Raw genomic sequence first — 16,413 nt, forward strand, 5'->3', positions numbered from 1 at the left:
GTATCTCGAGATGAGTCATTGCACTGTGACTGCCTCTCTCCAGTTTGGAGAGGTGCTTAGAATGATTCATGCAGAACCTGAGGGTGGTAAATGACTACTCTTGCAAATTAGAAAGTACTCACCTTCACCCCCATAAAAGACAAAGTGTGCCTTTGATTTTAATTCAGGGGGCGGAGGCGGAGAATATTCCACAGTTTTCTAAATTTTTGGAAACACTGTAACAAATAAGCCTGAACCCACTGCTTTTTGTGTACAGTGGTGCCTCGGGTTACGAAATTAATTCGTTCCGCCATTCCTTTCGTAACCCGAAAATTTCGTAACCCGAAAAGGCTTTCCGTTAGCACTGGAAAGCCTATAGCTGCACTTTGCAGCATTTGAATTTCGCGCCGAAATGAATTTCGTAACCCGAAAAATATTTCGTAACCCGAAACAGTTTTTGCCAATCCAACTTTTTCGTATCCCGGAAATTTCGTAACCTGATCATTTCGTATCCCGAGGTACCACTGTATTCTTTAAAAAAAGATCATTCTGCAAATGGACATAGGATCAACAAACTGTAGTGCACACAAAAAGCAAAAGAAACCATGCAGGCCATGTTTTAATTTTGCAAGTCCAAAAAAAATCCATATTAGTATTTAGCTCAAAGAATCACTTGTGTTAAATAGGAAGCCATTTACGAAGAGTGCACAACCCATGTTATTTCTACAATGGTCCCAAGAGGGTGCTACAGAAGAATGTTTCTAGCCGAATCCTATCACAGATCCACAGCTCATTTATACGCCTTAGACTACAGCCCGATTAGGTGTTCAGATTTCAGAGTGCAAATGTGCCCAGAATAATGGGGATGAACTAATGCTGGCCAGAGAGAACCAGAGCCTTCTAGAGAGATATGTAAGGAATTTGATCTTTGCAAACTTCAGTAAGGCTCACCTGATCCACTCCTCCTGAAATAATATGCAAATACAAATGTAGTTATCTGGAACCAATCATAGCTTCCCAATATTCTATGGCATCATTTCCTGCTTTGTAAAAGGAATTATTAACATTCAGTTTTTAACAGCACATTCTGAGAGAAAATAAGTTTGGAAATGAAATTTTAAATACATATGGCTTGCAAAGATTTGGGTGTTTTTTAAAAACAACAGCAGCAGCAACACAAGATTAATTCAAGGACCATCAGAACAGATAAGGGGGAACACCTGAAAAACTCGCACTGATGCAGGGAGACTCCTATACCGATCCCTAGTTTTATAGTAGGGATGAGGAAACATTCCAGATGTTTAGGACATCAAATCCCAACAGCTCTAGACAGCATAGCCATCAATGCTAAGAAATTATGGGTGATGTACCCAAAACATCTTGAGGGCTGAGCGTTCCCCATGATTGTTCAAGAAAGCAAAGTTCCAGTATTGCACATTTGAGAGAAGAAAACTAACTGGAGAAGAGACGGTTAAGAGTTTAAGAGGTCAGGCCTCACATGAAATATTGTGTCCAGTTCTGGGCACCACAATTCAAAAATGATGTTGACAAGCTGGAGCATGTCCAGCGTAGGTTCACCAAAATGGTGAAGGGTCTGGAAACCATCCCCTACAAGGAGCAACTTAGGGAACTGGGTATGTTCAGCCTGGAGAAGAGAAGGTTGAGAGGTGATATGATGGACCTGTTTAAATATTTGCATTGGTGTCATATTGAGGAGGGAGTAAGCTTGTTTTCTGCTGCTCCAGAGAATAGGAGGACATGGAACAATGGATGCAAGCTACAGAAAAGAGATTCCACCTCAACATTAGGAGGAACTTCCTGACAGTAAAAACTGTTTGACAGTGGAACAAACTCCCTCGGAGTGTAGTGGCCTTGCCTCTCCCTCTGGGGCCACAAAGAACCCAGCCTCCCTCCTGACTTCTCAGACTGGTAGCATTCTGCAGTACTTTACAGCACTTGTTGACTATCTTTTGATGTCACTTCCTGTTTAAATGCCTAATCATTATGGCTCACAGTAACCCTTTAATGCTTGGTTACTATTAAAACCCATATTGTACATTTTCCTTGTGACTCTATATCCCAACAATGCTGGATGGTTCCTCTGGTTTCTTCCAACTCTATATGATTCTATGATTCTTTCTGAAACTGAATCAACACAGGATGAGATCAGGAAACCTCGTGCCCTCTTTCACACCAACAAAGGAGATGCGGAAGCTTTCTGGCACCATTCCCCCCTCCAGCGCAGCTACACATATTCAAAACCAATCAATTAGGAAGAGCTCCAGAGCTCTATGAAGGAGTTATACAAATCCCCGAACTTGCCAAGTGCACCTTCCAGAGCTAAGATCTATGCACCTCATCCTCCTCCCCCCGCTGCCCATCATGTTTGTTCAACTAAAAGGAAAGATTGTTCTGCACTTCGATGATTGCTAAGCCCCAGTCTCTGCAGCGCCAGGGCTGCATCGGGGAAGAAAGGATGCAATTTGTCTTGGGGAGTGGCACTTGATCAATTCAATTTCAAAACTCTAATTATATCAACAAAGGCCTCTACATGGCGCCGCTGGCTGGGATTCAAGTTTTTGTTTATTTATTTCCATGCACATCCAAGAAGTTCTCCCTTTTTGTCCTTTCTAAGACTGACAGGAAGAAATGAGGTCAGGTTTGAGGTGCATCAACATAATGGTGGGGGGTGAAGGGGAGGAAGAAGGAAAGAAAGGTTGCTGGGGGCTGTAAATACAGATGGGATGAAGTGTGAACAGAGCAGGAATAATTCCAGGGGAGATTTGCAGGTGCAGATTTTAAGGGCAGCAGTGATGGGAAAGGGAAGGGCTGAAACAGGGTCACGGAGCACATTTGCCCAGACATACCTGCTATTTGATTACTGCAATATCTATCCATCACTTGCATGAGTGAATGATCCATCACAGATTGAGCCCCCAGTAAGCAGAAGTCTCACATGACATTTTAAATGGTGAGCATTCACACATTAATCTGTCAGTAATGTTCAGTACTGGGCGGCCTGTCACCTTCCTGAAGATACAGACTACAGGTCCCATCATCTACCCTCTGTGGCTGTGCTGGCTTTGGCTGCTGGAAGTTGACATCCAAGAAGATCTGGGGAGCCATGGCTGATCACTGCAGTACAGAGAAAAGAAACCATGTACATCAGGGATGCAATTTTGCAGCCCTCCACATGTTAATGCACTGCATCTTCCAGCATGCTCACCACTGGCATTGTTGGCTAGGGAGATGCAACACAGCAACATCTCGAGAGTGATAGTATCCCACCCCAATGTACAAGCATATGTGAAGTGTGCTAGATTTCACATAATAGAGTAACTGGGCATAGAAGGCACTATGGACAGTGTTCAGTTTGAACAGGTTAACCAGGTCTTGGCCTTAGAACCTTATCTGACTAACAGTATTAATCTTTGAGAGCAGGTTTATTATGAAAAATTATGCCTTTGGGTGCATACAGAGTACCTTTCCCTTCAGCTATACAGAACTGTTACAGCTAACTCTCACATACTAGGATTTCACAATAATAATTGTCCAGTTTACTAGATAGGAACTCAGGTACTACTGGAATGTGCTTTATTTTCCTTTTGGGGGGGGGGTTACCCCTTGGAGCCTCTTCTCCTTTTCCCTTTTATTCTCCCCCCCCCCCCCCATTTTAAGTTTAACACTGACCGTTGACTGAAACTGAGAACGCTGTCAGAGTTGAGAGAAAGTTGAAATTTTTTTAAAATCTTGGTCTTGTTTGGCAAAGGGATATACATTTCACATGAAAGGTAGAGGAAAGAGCCCAAGAAGAGAAGAGTAGATTGAACAGAAATAGCAATATCTAAATATATAGATTACATGCAAATCCATATTATCAGTGGAATAAGAGGGAGAAAACTGTGACCTCTCAACCATTTTTTAGGAATCTGGGACTGGGACTCTGAGGCACCAGCAAAAGGCCATCAATGGACCCAATCAGCTCTGTCTACTAGTACTCACTTAGTTTTTCCAGCTGTTGGCCATTCCCCAAGGCCATTCCATGACAAGGGCTAGACAAGGTAACTGTTACATAGATTTGTAATTGGTTGAACGGCCGAACCTAAAGGGTGCTCAACAATAGCTCCTTTTCATCCTGGAAAGAAGTGACCAGTGATTTGGAGGACAAAATTGGGGGCACACTTATCAAATTTGCAGATGACACCAAATTAGGAGTAGCTAATACCCCAGAGGACAGGATCAAGATTCAAAAGGACCTGAACAGACTAGAAAACTGAGCCAAAGCTAATAAAATGAAATTCAACAAGGAGAAATGCAAGGTACTGCACTTAGGGCCGGGGAAAAATGCACAGATACAGGATGGGGAAAACCTGGCTGAATGAAACTGCGTGTGAAAGGGATCTAAGAGTCCAAGTAGACCACAGTTGAACATGAGTCAACAGTGCGATGCGGCAGCTAACAAGGCCAATGTGATTTTAGGCTGCATAAATAGAAGTATAGTGTCTAGATCAAGGGAAGTAATAGTGCCACTCTATTCTGCTTTGGTCAGGACCCACGTGGAATACTGTGTTCAGTTCTGGACACCACAATTCAAAAAGGACATTGAGAAACTGGAGCGTGTCCAAAGGAGGGCGACCAAAATGGTGAAGGGTCTGGAAACCATGCCCTAAGAGGAACGCCTTAGGGAGCTGGGAATGTTTAGCCTGGAGAAGAGAAGGTTAAGAGGTGATATGATAGCCCTGTTTAAGTATTTGAAGGGATGTCATATTGAGCAGGGAGCAAGTTTGTTTTCTGCTGCTCCAGAGAACGACCCGGAACAATAGATGCAAGCTACAGGAAAAGAGATTCCACCTCAACATTAGGAGGAACTTCCTGACACTAAGGGCTGTTCGACAGTGGAACAAACTCCATCAAAGTGTAGTGGAGTCTCCTTCCTTGGAGGTGTTTAAGCAGAGGCTGGATGGCCATCTGTCGGGGATGCTTTGGTTTAGATTTCCTGCATGGCAGGGGATTGGACTGGATGGCCCTTGTGGTCTCTTCCAATTCTATGATTCTATGATTCTATGAGATTTTGTTTCCTGAGGGTTGAAAATGGTATCCACTCCCCATCCAAGCCAAGGTACATAGAGCCCAACACCAGGCAATCCATTTTGACCCATTAAAAACAGACAATGCTCCTATCCTTCCCTTCCCCCTCCCCACTCCTCATAGAAAAAATATGAATAAATTACATTAAATAACTAACATTTTTCTGCTCTTCAATCTGCTAACTTTGGTGGCTGCCTCACTCTGCCTCATGGTATTGCTGGGCTCTGTCCACCTCCTCCTCTAACAAGTATCTGTTGCGATGTGATCATGAAAGATGTAGAGAGATAAGACAAAAAACCTTTTAAAAAACACTTTTCCCAATCTGCAATTGTTTCTCCATCCACTCCCACTGACATGGGGTTCAAAGGCAAGGAATCAAACCAGAGATCAGAGACATCAGTTAGAGTAGTGGGGCTCCACTGTTACTGACCACACTTGAGCAATCCCTGATGAGCACCTATATTTCTGGATTATTACCAGGTATAAAAAGTAATCAGAACAAAGGATCTTTATGGGCACGTCTTGTTGGTATCTACCTTCAAGCTGACTCTAAGGGCTGCTTTCACACTGCAGAATTAATGCAGTTTGACACTCCATCCTATGGGATCTTGGGATTTGTAGCGGTAGTAGTAGTAGTAGTTTTTATTTCATTCCTGCCCCTCCTCAAGGCTTGAGGCAGAGGTCAGCATGTTAAAACACAAAACACAATTTAAAACACATAAACCCACAGTTAAAATACAATACTATAAAATCATTAAAATGCACTCAATTATACACAAATCATACACTAATTAAAAAGTCATGATTTAAAATTGACTGGATAGGCATCTGGAAGAGATCCATCTTTAATGGTGTTTTAAATGCAGTCAGTATTGTCAGCTGCTGTATCTCCTCTTGCAGGCCATTCCACAGTCTGGGGGCAGCAGACAAAAAAGTCCTCTGGGAAACTGTGGCCATTCTGGTCCTGGCCGGTTGGAGCAAACATTTCCCACTTTTCCCAGAGAACTGGAGTGTACAGAGCAGATTGTACTGGAGAAAATGATCCTGTAGGTAATCTAGACCCAAACCATGTAGGGCATTAAAGGTAATAAGCAACACTTTGTACTTTGCCCAGAAACTAATTTGAAGTTTGTTGTGGTGCCAGAGCAATCTGACAGAGAAGGCTAACTAGAAATCACAAAACTACAAATCTCGAGATTCCATAGGCTGGAGCCATGGCAATTAAAGTAGTGTCAAATTGCAGGAATTCTGCAGTGTACATGCATCCTAGGGTTTTCTTGGGAACATTTTTTTCAGTAGCGACTGACTTTCATTTAAGGCTGAGAGAGTGTGACTTGCCCAAGGTCACCCAGTGGGTTTCCACAGCTGAGCAGAGATTGGTCTCCTGAAGTCCCAGTCCAACACCCAAACTGCTCCCCTACTCTAGCTCTCTTACACTCACTGCTTTCATGCTTTTGTAAAAAAATGCATACACTTCTTTCCTGGAATTTCACCTGAAATATATTCAACAGCCAGCCTTTGAATCTAGTCATGAATCTTTCTATACATGCACTCTCTTCCAAATAAACATCTGAAATGTTGCCAGAAGCTCCTTACCTCCAGAATTAAATACTCCTTTCCCTTCCCAGGCTGAGACCTAATTCTCAGGATGCTTTCACATGGGAGACAAACATCATTAAAACATGATTAAAACATGGTAATAGTGCAATCGAGAGGAAGATTATCAGACCCCTGCACGCTTCTCCCATTCATGTCCCATGCGTAAACTGTAATGTAATAATAATAATAATAATAATAATAATAATAATTTTTATTTTTACCACGCCTTTCCAAAAAGATGATCAAGGCGGCTTACAAGGGCTAAGAAGATTACAATACAAGATAAAAACAATACAATAAAAATTAAAAACATTGCTACAAGGAAGGAAACAGGAATCAGTATAAAACATGTATGTCAAGGGGCAGGAAATGGAAAAAATCAATTTACAATGGTCCGGGGTCAAAAGGAAAAACAAGGGGCAGAAAAAAAAATAATTGACTAAGGTGGGAATGCCAGTCGAAATAAATACGTTTTTAAGTTTTTCTTAAAAGAGTCTAACGATGCGGCGGAGCGGAGCTCCATGGGGAGCTTATTCCAAAGAGAGGGGGCAACGATGGTAAAAGCCCTCTGTGAGGTCCTCACAAAATGTGACCTAGGGACCTCCAACAGATTTGTCCCAGATGTTCTGAGTATGCGGGGCAGATTATATGGGGAGAGGCGGTCCTCCAAGTACCCTGAGCCCAAGCCATTTTGTACATAATGTACACGTCATTTATCCAGCAGTAGATTTTATGAGGCTGCTGTGTAAGGGGTCACTACTGATTGACGACTGTCATAGACAGAGAGGCGGGATATAAATAAATGTATTATTATTATTATTCTATGCTGTGGTAATCCTGTATTTGGACTGTATCACTTCAGATTATGAATGAGATTCACATGACTGAACATCCATCCACATCAAGTCCACATTCAGAACTCCCCCCCCCCCCCACCAAGTGTTACAGCTTCCATTGGTTGGTGTTGTGTGTCTTCAAGTTGTTTTTGACTTATGGTGACCCTAAGGCAAACTTATCATGGGGTTTTCTTGGCAAGGTTTGTTCAGAAGAGATTTGCCAATGCCATCCTCTGAGGGTGAGTGAGGGTCACTTGCCCAAGGTCACCCAGCTGGTTTCATGGCTGAGCTGGGAATCAAAGCCTGGTCTCCAGAGCTGCAATCCAATGCTCAAACCACTACAGAGCTTCCATATACACCCTAAAAACTCATATACTCACAAAATATTTTTTCAAAAATTCTCATGCAAGTTCCTCTCTCCTATCACCCCAAATGTCTAACTGAGGCATGTTGCCTTTATTCACATCTCCAACAAATGTACACACATACACACATTTTACATCACCATTACATGAAGCCAGACATTTTGACCAGAAATAACTTCTGGTCACTGTTCTCACCTGGTCTGGCCTGAGGCAGGGGCCAGCTCTATCATGGAAGCCAGCATGGTGTAGGGTTTTGAACGCTGGACTACAGCTCTGCAGATCAAGGTTTGATTCTCTGCTCAGCCATGGAAAACCAGTGGGTGACCTTGGGCAAGTCGCACACTCTCAACCTCAGAAAACCCCATGATAGGGCCACTTTAGGGTCACCAAAAGTCAGAGACAATTTGAAAGCCCACAACAACAACAACAACAACAACAACAACAACAACAACAACAACATGGCCCACTAAGAGAGTAGAGGTGGGGATGAAAAATGATCCTTACCCATGGACAGTTGCCCACTCTTGATCTATATAAGAAAAATAACAGGAAACTAAAGGTCAGGGGAAAGTAGGGAAGTAAGGGCACACAGTATACATACACACTTATATATGAGCACAGACATCCCAGACTCAGGTTAGCCACTTTAGCAACAACTCAGTGCAGGTAACCTCATCTACTCATGAATAAGTCTAAACATTTTAGTCAAAAATTGACCCTCAAAATCTTGGCTGACTTATCCATGGGTCAATGTATACAAAGTACATAAGTACATGTATATAAGGACAGTCTGCCCTTCCTTTATATGGGGGATCCATTGCACTCTGCCCCTTTTCCCAGTGTGGCTTTCACTGTATATACCTATACAACTATTGTACAGAACTATCCTCTTCTCTGAGTAGAGCTGTGAAAAGAAAGAACATAGTCTGTCCTGGGAGCACATGAAAGAAGCACTGACCCCCTCTACTCTCTCATCCATCCAGCCTTTACGGGGAGCACTAACAGTTATGCCTTCTGGAATTTGTAAGTTCTTCAACATTGTTTTCCTTTGCTTCATCCTTTGCATCCTTTGTTACATGCTCCTAGGTTTTACACTTGACTTATCCATAGGTCATACCAAAATCCATAATTTTGGCCCCAAAACCTGTCCTCAACTTATACATGAGGTCAACTTATAGTTGAGTATATACAGTAGTTTCTCTGGTCCAGGGAGAATCCACCTCACCCTCCCCAACCCAAGGGCACCAGGCTGGAGAGAAGGGAGTGGGAAACATTGGCTTTGAGGGCCATGAGAAGAAATGGGAAGAAAACAGAATCCACACCTGGGGACGGACACAAGCTGCCAGTCAGTATTTAGGCATGAGTTGAACATGATGACCTTGCCTGGCATGGTGCCTGGCTCTATCCCTGGTTGGCACATGTCCACCTGTGATGTGCATATTAACAGATGATCCTTGGTGTACCCCAGCGACAGGAACAGGCACGGCACATGCTCCTGCTACCGCTATGTTATCAGTGCCTCCTACCCCCCTCTCCCTCATCCCATTGTAAATACCCATTAAGAGATATTATCCGGTGGCTACGTAGAATATTAAAAAAAACTAATTAGAGCTACATTTAAAGCCAAACTGGGCCTCTGTTCCTTGCTCATATAATAGTTTAACAGCCCTCCTTTCAGGCACACATTCTGTCAATCTACAAATCTTTTGTTAAGAGTAAATGGATACAAATAGCTGTTTTCCATATGCACAGCAACATCTGTTACTGCCAGGAAAATTTGCATGGCTAAATGTAATTTGCGTATTATGTCATTTATCAAAAAAAGAGGGGGGTTGGGAGGGGGGAAGAAAAAAGATCAAATGCTGATGAGACAAACAGAAGGAGAAAATGATGTCCAGAGAAAGAGGGTGCTCCCAGCTATCCCTTTGCAGCTCCCTCACAGACTGCAATAGCAGAAGCACGACTAACTGCGAGTCACCGGTGCAAAGAACAGAAGAAACAAAAGAGCAAATTTGGAGATGGGTTTACACACTGCATGACTATGAGACTGAACAATGACTTGTGGGGAGGCTTTCTAAATTACACTGACCATGCGCTCGCTCTCTATGCATGCTCTTTCTGCCGATTATGGGGAAATCTGTCTACATGTATTCATACCAGATTTGTACCTGGGTACTTGGATGGGAGACTGCCAATGAATACCAGGTGCTGTAGTAGGCTATATTTAGAGGAAAGAACTGGCAAAACCACTTCTCAATATTCTTTACCTTAAGAAAACCCTGTGAAATCCATGGGGATAGGATAGTCCATAGGCAACATGAAGGCACACACATATGCGCATGCACATACACCTTTAAGATGGCCTGAATGACCTAAAGGCTGATCTTGGAAACTAAGGGGTGCTGGATCAGGGCTGTGGCAACTGCACACCGCAGCTCTGATCTGGCCTTTCCAGGGCACTTTTTGCACCCTGGAAAGGGAGTGATAGCCATGGCACCATGGCTTTAAGGCATTCCTTTGGTGCTGCATCATGTGGATGCAGTGACAGAGGAGCTGATGCCACGCACTGTGTGGAGTAGCATGCAGCATCATAGCATCCTGGAGGCGGAGTATTCCTTGCCCAAGAAAATTCCATGAAATTCATGGGGTCTTCATAAGTTGACAGGCAACTTCAAGACATGCGCGTGCGCACACACACACACACGCTCCAATCCTGCTTAATGAAGAGTATAAAGCCAAACTCCTCTGGGTCATTATTCCCCTGACATTCCTGTTCACATGGAGCCCCATAAGGTAAGCAAGAACCAAGGGGAATCAGGGCTTTTGTTCCTGTGAAAAGACATCTCCAAACAGCAACCTCTGGTTTTCAGATGCATGGAGAAAAATGACCATGGCAGGGAATGGGGCTAGGCTTTCTCATGCTCGCATGTTGAGGAAAATAAGGCAAGCAACATCTCAATAGTCCTCAAGTGTACAGTCATATCTGAGCTGAATGAATGTACCTATGATTGTGTCAATGAACAAATGAATGAATGAAACAGTGAGTAAAATGTGGTCCCCTTTTGACCATAAGGCACTGATAGAGGAGATTGCAAGAAGAATATTATTTCATCTGATTATTTTTATTTGTAAGGGGATTCCAAAGGAAAGTAGAAAACGAGAAAGAAAAAGAAATGAAGGGAAGGGCAGGGGGAGAGCATAAATGAAATGCACCAGATGTAGGCTTGCCATATCCCGCCTGGGGGCGGGACTTTCCCGGTTTGGGGCGGGTCCGCACGGTCCCGCCCCGGTTTTCCCCCGCCCCCGGGCAGGATGTGGCAAGCTGAGGGAGACTTTCAGTCGCCGCTTGGGCCTCTGCTCCCTGCCACGATTGTGGCGAGGCCGGAGGCCCAGGCGGCGACTGAAGGCCTCCTTAAGGCGGAGGCTTTCCCGCGCCGCTTGGGCCTCCGCTCCCCGCCGCGATCGCGGCCCAGGCAGGGGCGAAATCCGAGATCCAGGGTCTTTCTCCCTCCCCGCCTGGGCCCTGGGCCTTGCTGCGATCGCGGCGGGGGCGGAGCCCAAGCGGCGAGGGAAAATGTAGGACAGAAATTTCAAACGTAGGACACATGTTTGTGTGTCCTACATTTGAAATTTTTGTCCTACATTTTTCCCAGTTTCAAGGTCCAGAGGTATGGCAACCCTAACCAGATGAAGAATACCATGAAAGACAGAACTGCAGCCAATCTCTTCATACAGCTGCATTCACCCAGTGGCAGCTCTGAGGCCAGAAACAAACAGGCTGAGGCCCACAGCTGCACTGCAGCCCCAGGCTCACCTATCTGATCATCACCTGCCTTGCCGGTGGAGTGGGATTGACTGGGGAGAAGCCAGTGATCAGCTTGGTCTGCCAATATTCACATACATAATGGAAGCACATAAGATCTGATATCTTAGGGCAAAGCAACTGTAAGGTATCAGAATGCCTTAAGATATCAGAATGATATCTTATGTGCTTCCATTATGTATGTGAATATTGGCAGACCAATATTCACATTGGTCTGCACAAAAGGGAAAGGGGTTGTACAAATGCAAGTACAAATCAGTCATTTATTTGGAATACACAGTACATCCCCATACTTTCTATTATTTCACAGATGAAAAGCTGGAAATATGGGGCCAAACAACATCTGAGTATGGTCAAGATGGCAAAAGTGAGGATGAATAGAGACACTGGGAGAGTCTAGAGCAGTTTGCTTTTGCCTGAACCTAACAGGAAAGGGCGAGACTCTGATCTTCCCTTCTCTCCTCCCTGCTGAATTGGTAGAGTGCAACCTACTTTTGCACTTTGAATTCAGTTTGTAGCAACTGAGGTAAGGCAAGGTAAAAGAGACAATGGGAGAAGGAGAGAGAAACAGTGGTATTTTAAAAGTAGCTAAATAGTGGAAAGTTGTAGTTGTTAACTGCCATCAGGTCAACTTCAGCTTATGGCGACCCCATGAATGAGAGACCTCCTAGTCATCCTAGCATCCACAGCCCTGCTCAGGTCCTGCAGACTGAGAGCTGTGGCTTCCTTGACTGAGTCTATCCATCTGGAATGCAGTCTTCCTCTTCTACTGTCATCTAACCTTTTAAACATTATTGTCTTTTGTAGTACAAAAACCTCAGTTGAGTGATCTTGGGTTCTAGGGTGAGCTAAGGCTTGACTTGCTCTAGGACACATTTATTTGTCTTTTTAGCAGTCCATGGTATCTGCAAAACCCTTCTCCAGTACCAAAGTGCAAATGAGTTGATTTTCTTCCTGTCACGTTTCTTCACTACCCAGCTTTCACAACCATACATAGAAACTGGAAATATGATGTCATGGGCAATCCTAACTTTACTATGCAGTGATATATTTTTATATTTCGGGATCTTGCTTATTCCTTCATAGCTGCCCTTCCAAGTCTTAGGAGTTTATCAGACAAGGGAAATTGGAAGTATAATCCAATGGCAATCTGAACGCAATCATGAGGTTTAACAATAATGTGTGATAACCCACTACATGCAAATTCGGGCAATGAGAAGTCAGTCCGAGTGCAATTATGGGGTTTCACGTTATTGCGTGATAGACTACCACACACAAATTCGGGCAATGGCATGCTATTTTAGGGCAATGGGAAGCCAGTTTGAATGCAATTCGCATTCACGTAAATTCACTGAAAAGAACCCCACTTTCTTTTCATTCGAAATTAAGAGAAATCCCTCACGTGTGATAAAGTCCCTAGTCTTCTTCTGATTTCTTGACTAGTCTCCATTCCAATTAATGACTGAGCCAAGGTATGGAAAATCAATCAGCTCTTGCACGCTGCAGAAATAAATCATCCTGTGGAATCCTGGGATTTGTAGTTTGGTGAAGTATTCAGCTTGGCCTGTCAGACAGTTCTGGTGCCTCGTTATTGTTTACTGCCCTTGAGTCAACCCCAATTCATAGCAACCCTGTCAGAGAGACATCTCCTAACCCCTCTATCCTCCACTGCTCTGCTTAGGTTCTATAGATTTAGGTCCGTGGCCTCTCTGAGTAATTCTATCCATCTGGTGTGTGGTCTTCCTCTTTCTCTACTACCTTCTACCTTTCTTTGTACAATTGTCTTTTCTAATGAACCATGACTTTCCATGATGTGGCAAAAGTACAACAGCCTCAATTTAGTCATCTTGGCTTCCAGGAAGAGCTCAGGTTTAATCTGTTCAAGGTTCAGTTGCTTGTGTTTGGAGCCATCCGCAGTATCCTCAGCACTTTTCTTCAGCACCTCATCTCAAATGAGTTGATTTTCTTCTTATCCACTTTCTTCACTTTCCAGATCTCACACCCATACATAGTGATTGGGAATACAATGGATTGAATGAATCTAACTTCCATGCTTAGTTGTATATCTTTACACTTTAGGATCTTGCCTAGTTATTTTATAGCTGCCCTTCCTATTTCTAGTCTCCTTATTTCTTGACTGCAGTCTGACTTTCTGATCAATGTTGAATTTATGTGGATTTATGTAGACCATCCATGGTTTATAGATTATAGATTATATAAGATTATAAACTTTGCTATAATCTGTGATGTACTCCAGTGTATGTTTGTAGTATAATCTCTTGTGCCTCTTACTTTCCTGGACCCAGCTTGGACATCTGGCATTGCTTGCTCCATATATAATAACAGTGTTTATTGTAGAATTTTGAACATCACTTTGCTTGCATGGGGGATTGATGTGATGGTCATGTGGTTATTGCATTCCTGGTGTCTCATTTTTCAGGGTTTGGATATATACTAAGCATTTCCAATCTGAGGACCATTGTTTTGTATTCCTTATTTGTTGACAGATTTTAGTTAGAACTAGAGTAGATTCTGTCTCAGTAGCCTGAAGCAGCTCTTGGTATGCAGCTGTTCCTGGTGATGTATTTCTCCCAAGTCCTCTGAGTGCAGCTTCCACTTCATTTTCTAAAATTGGGGGTTCATCTTCATACGGTTCTTCCTTGAGTGAATCTGTCACTTTCATCTCTTATATCGTTTTCCCATGTATTGTTTCCATTGTCTTTTATTTCTATTTAGTCATGTAATGTGTTTTCTTTCCAGTTGCAAACCATTCCCACTCTTGGTTTAAATTTCTCTTTGACTTCTCAGATCTTGTGGAAGAGTTCTCTTGTTCTTCCCTCTTTTTTTTGGTCACCTTTTATTTCTCTGCGTTGATTATTATAGCGGAATGACAAAAGACTAACTGAGACTGTCCTGGCTCAAACTGGGGCAGTTGGAAGGCAGTCATACCTCCAGTAACACTACTTGGAAATGAACACTGTTCAGCTACATTTTCTCCAATGTATTCTTGTCAGACATAATCCATATACTGTATACTATTAAAATCATAATTTCGTTGTCACACCAGCAGCCAATCCAGTATGCTGGTACTTTCTTTCCCTCCTTTCTCCCCTTCTGCCCTTAGCACAACCTGGAAAAATAGAGAGGATCTCTGCCCCCACAAAGCATATTTTGAGAGTGCATGGAGGACTGCAATAGGGAGGAAGCATCATCCCCATCCGTACAATATCATAGCACTTTCGCAGTATACATTTCTTATGATTTATCCTTCCCAGCACATCCACAAGCAACATGAAGCTGAGAGCTAGTGAGTTGCTTGGGGCATCAGATGAGCTTCATGATGAGTGAAAGAGGGATGTGATCTTTGATAATGAAATGGAATAGTCTGTCTACTTCACTTTACTGGTTATGATAACCTCTGACTTTGTTCCCTTCTACACTTTGATCCCATCCCAGAGCTGACAGCTGAACCCAAGAGGTTCGAAATAGCCTGAGACAATTTGGTGGCTTCCTGAAGTTTGGGTCTTTTTTTATATCTAAAAGGTGTTTCATTTGGTGGTAAAAATAGATTAACAAATGGAAATTTTGTTTAAAAAAGATTAAGAACTTTGAAATGTTTACATTTAATTGGTTACATAAATAGTTCCACAGGTTCTTCCAAAGTACTGTAGTTACTGTTACTACTGCAGTTTTAAAAAATTCTTTATTCCCATACTGTTTCTCAAAAGAGTTTAAGTAGTTGTTGTTATTGGAGAGTCGAAGGCTTTCATGGCCAGCATCCATAGTTTTTTTGTGGGTTTTTTGGGGCTATGTGGCCATGTTCTAGCAGAGTTTCTTCCTGACATTTCACCAGCATCTGTTGTTGTTATTTTTTTAAAACAAAACCTGAATGCTGCAAGCTATTGGTCTGTGGTACAAAACAGTCTCCTTCTGTCCACCTCATAATTATGTCAGCACTCCCAACATATCATGAACTATCAGCATGTGCCAGAACCATATGATGGAGTCCATTTCAAGTTTCAAGTTATTTGTAATGGCCCAGTGTGGTATAATGGTTTGGGCATTGGACTAGGATGAGAGACCAGGGTTCAAGTCCATGGGTGACCTCAGGCAAGTCACATTTTCTCAGCCTCAAAGGATGGCAATAGCAAATCCCCTCTGAAGAAATTTGCCAATAAAACCCTATGATTGGTTTGCTTAGGGTCACCATAAGTCAGAAATGACTCAAAGGCACACACACAACAAAGTTATTTAAACCACTTGTTCTCAAATTCTGCCCAAGATGCTTGCATCACTCTGTCTGATGTTAGGTCTGACCTTGTAGGATTAATAATACATACACTAGTTTTCTGCCTACTCCAGTCAGATTCTGCTGTAGGGACGACAACAGCATTTGGCATTTGGGGACCAGTGCCAAGGCTCCAGCAGCCTAGCAGAGCCCATTTCTGAGACCTGCTCTCAAACTTTCTTAATGTTTGTGAGAGAAGGTGGCACTCCAGAAAGCAACAGGCAGCTGAATCTAGCCTTTTCAATTTCCAACAATATCCAGAGTTCCATTTGTGCAATTCAGAGAATGGACACTCTACCCATTTGGACAACAATTCCCAGAATCTCCCATCCAGCCTTTGCCTGGGGGATTCTTTCTGAATTGTCACCCAAAAAGGTAATGTTTCCAAGCATGGCTATGCTAGCTGGGGGATTCTGTGTCCTTCCAAGCTTTGGT

The sequence above is a fragment of the Sceloporus undulatus genome, chromosome 2, assembly GCF_019175285.1.
Source record: "Sceloporus undulatus isolate JIND9_A2432 ecotype Alabama chromosome 2, SceUnd_v1.1, whole genome shotgun sequence".
NCBI lineage: Eukaryota > Metazoa > Chordata > Lepidosauria > Squamata > Phrynosomatidae > Sceloporus > Sceloporus undulatus.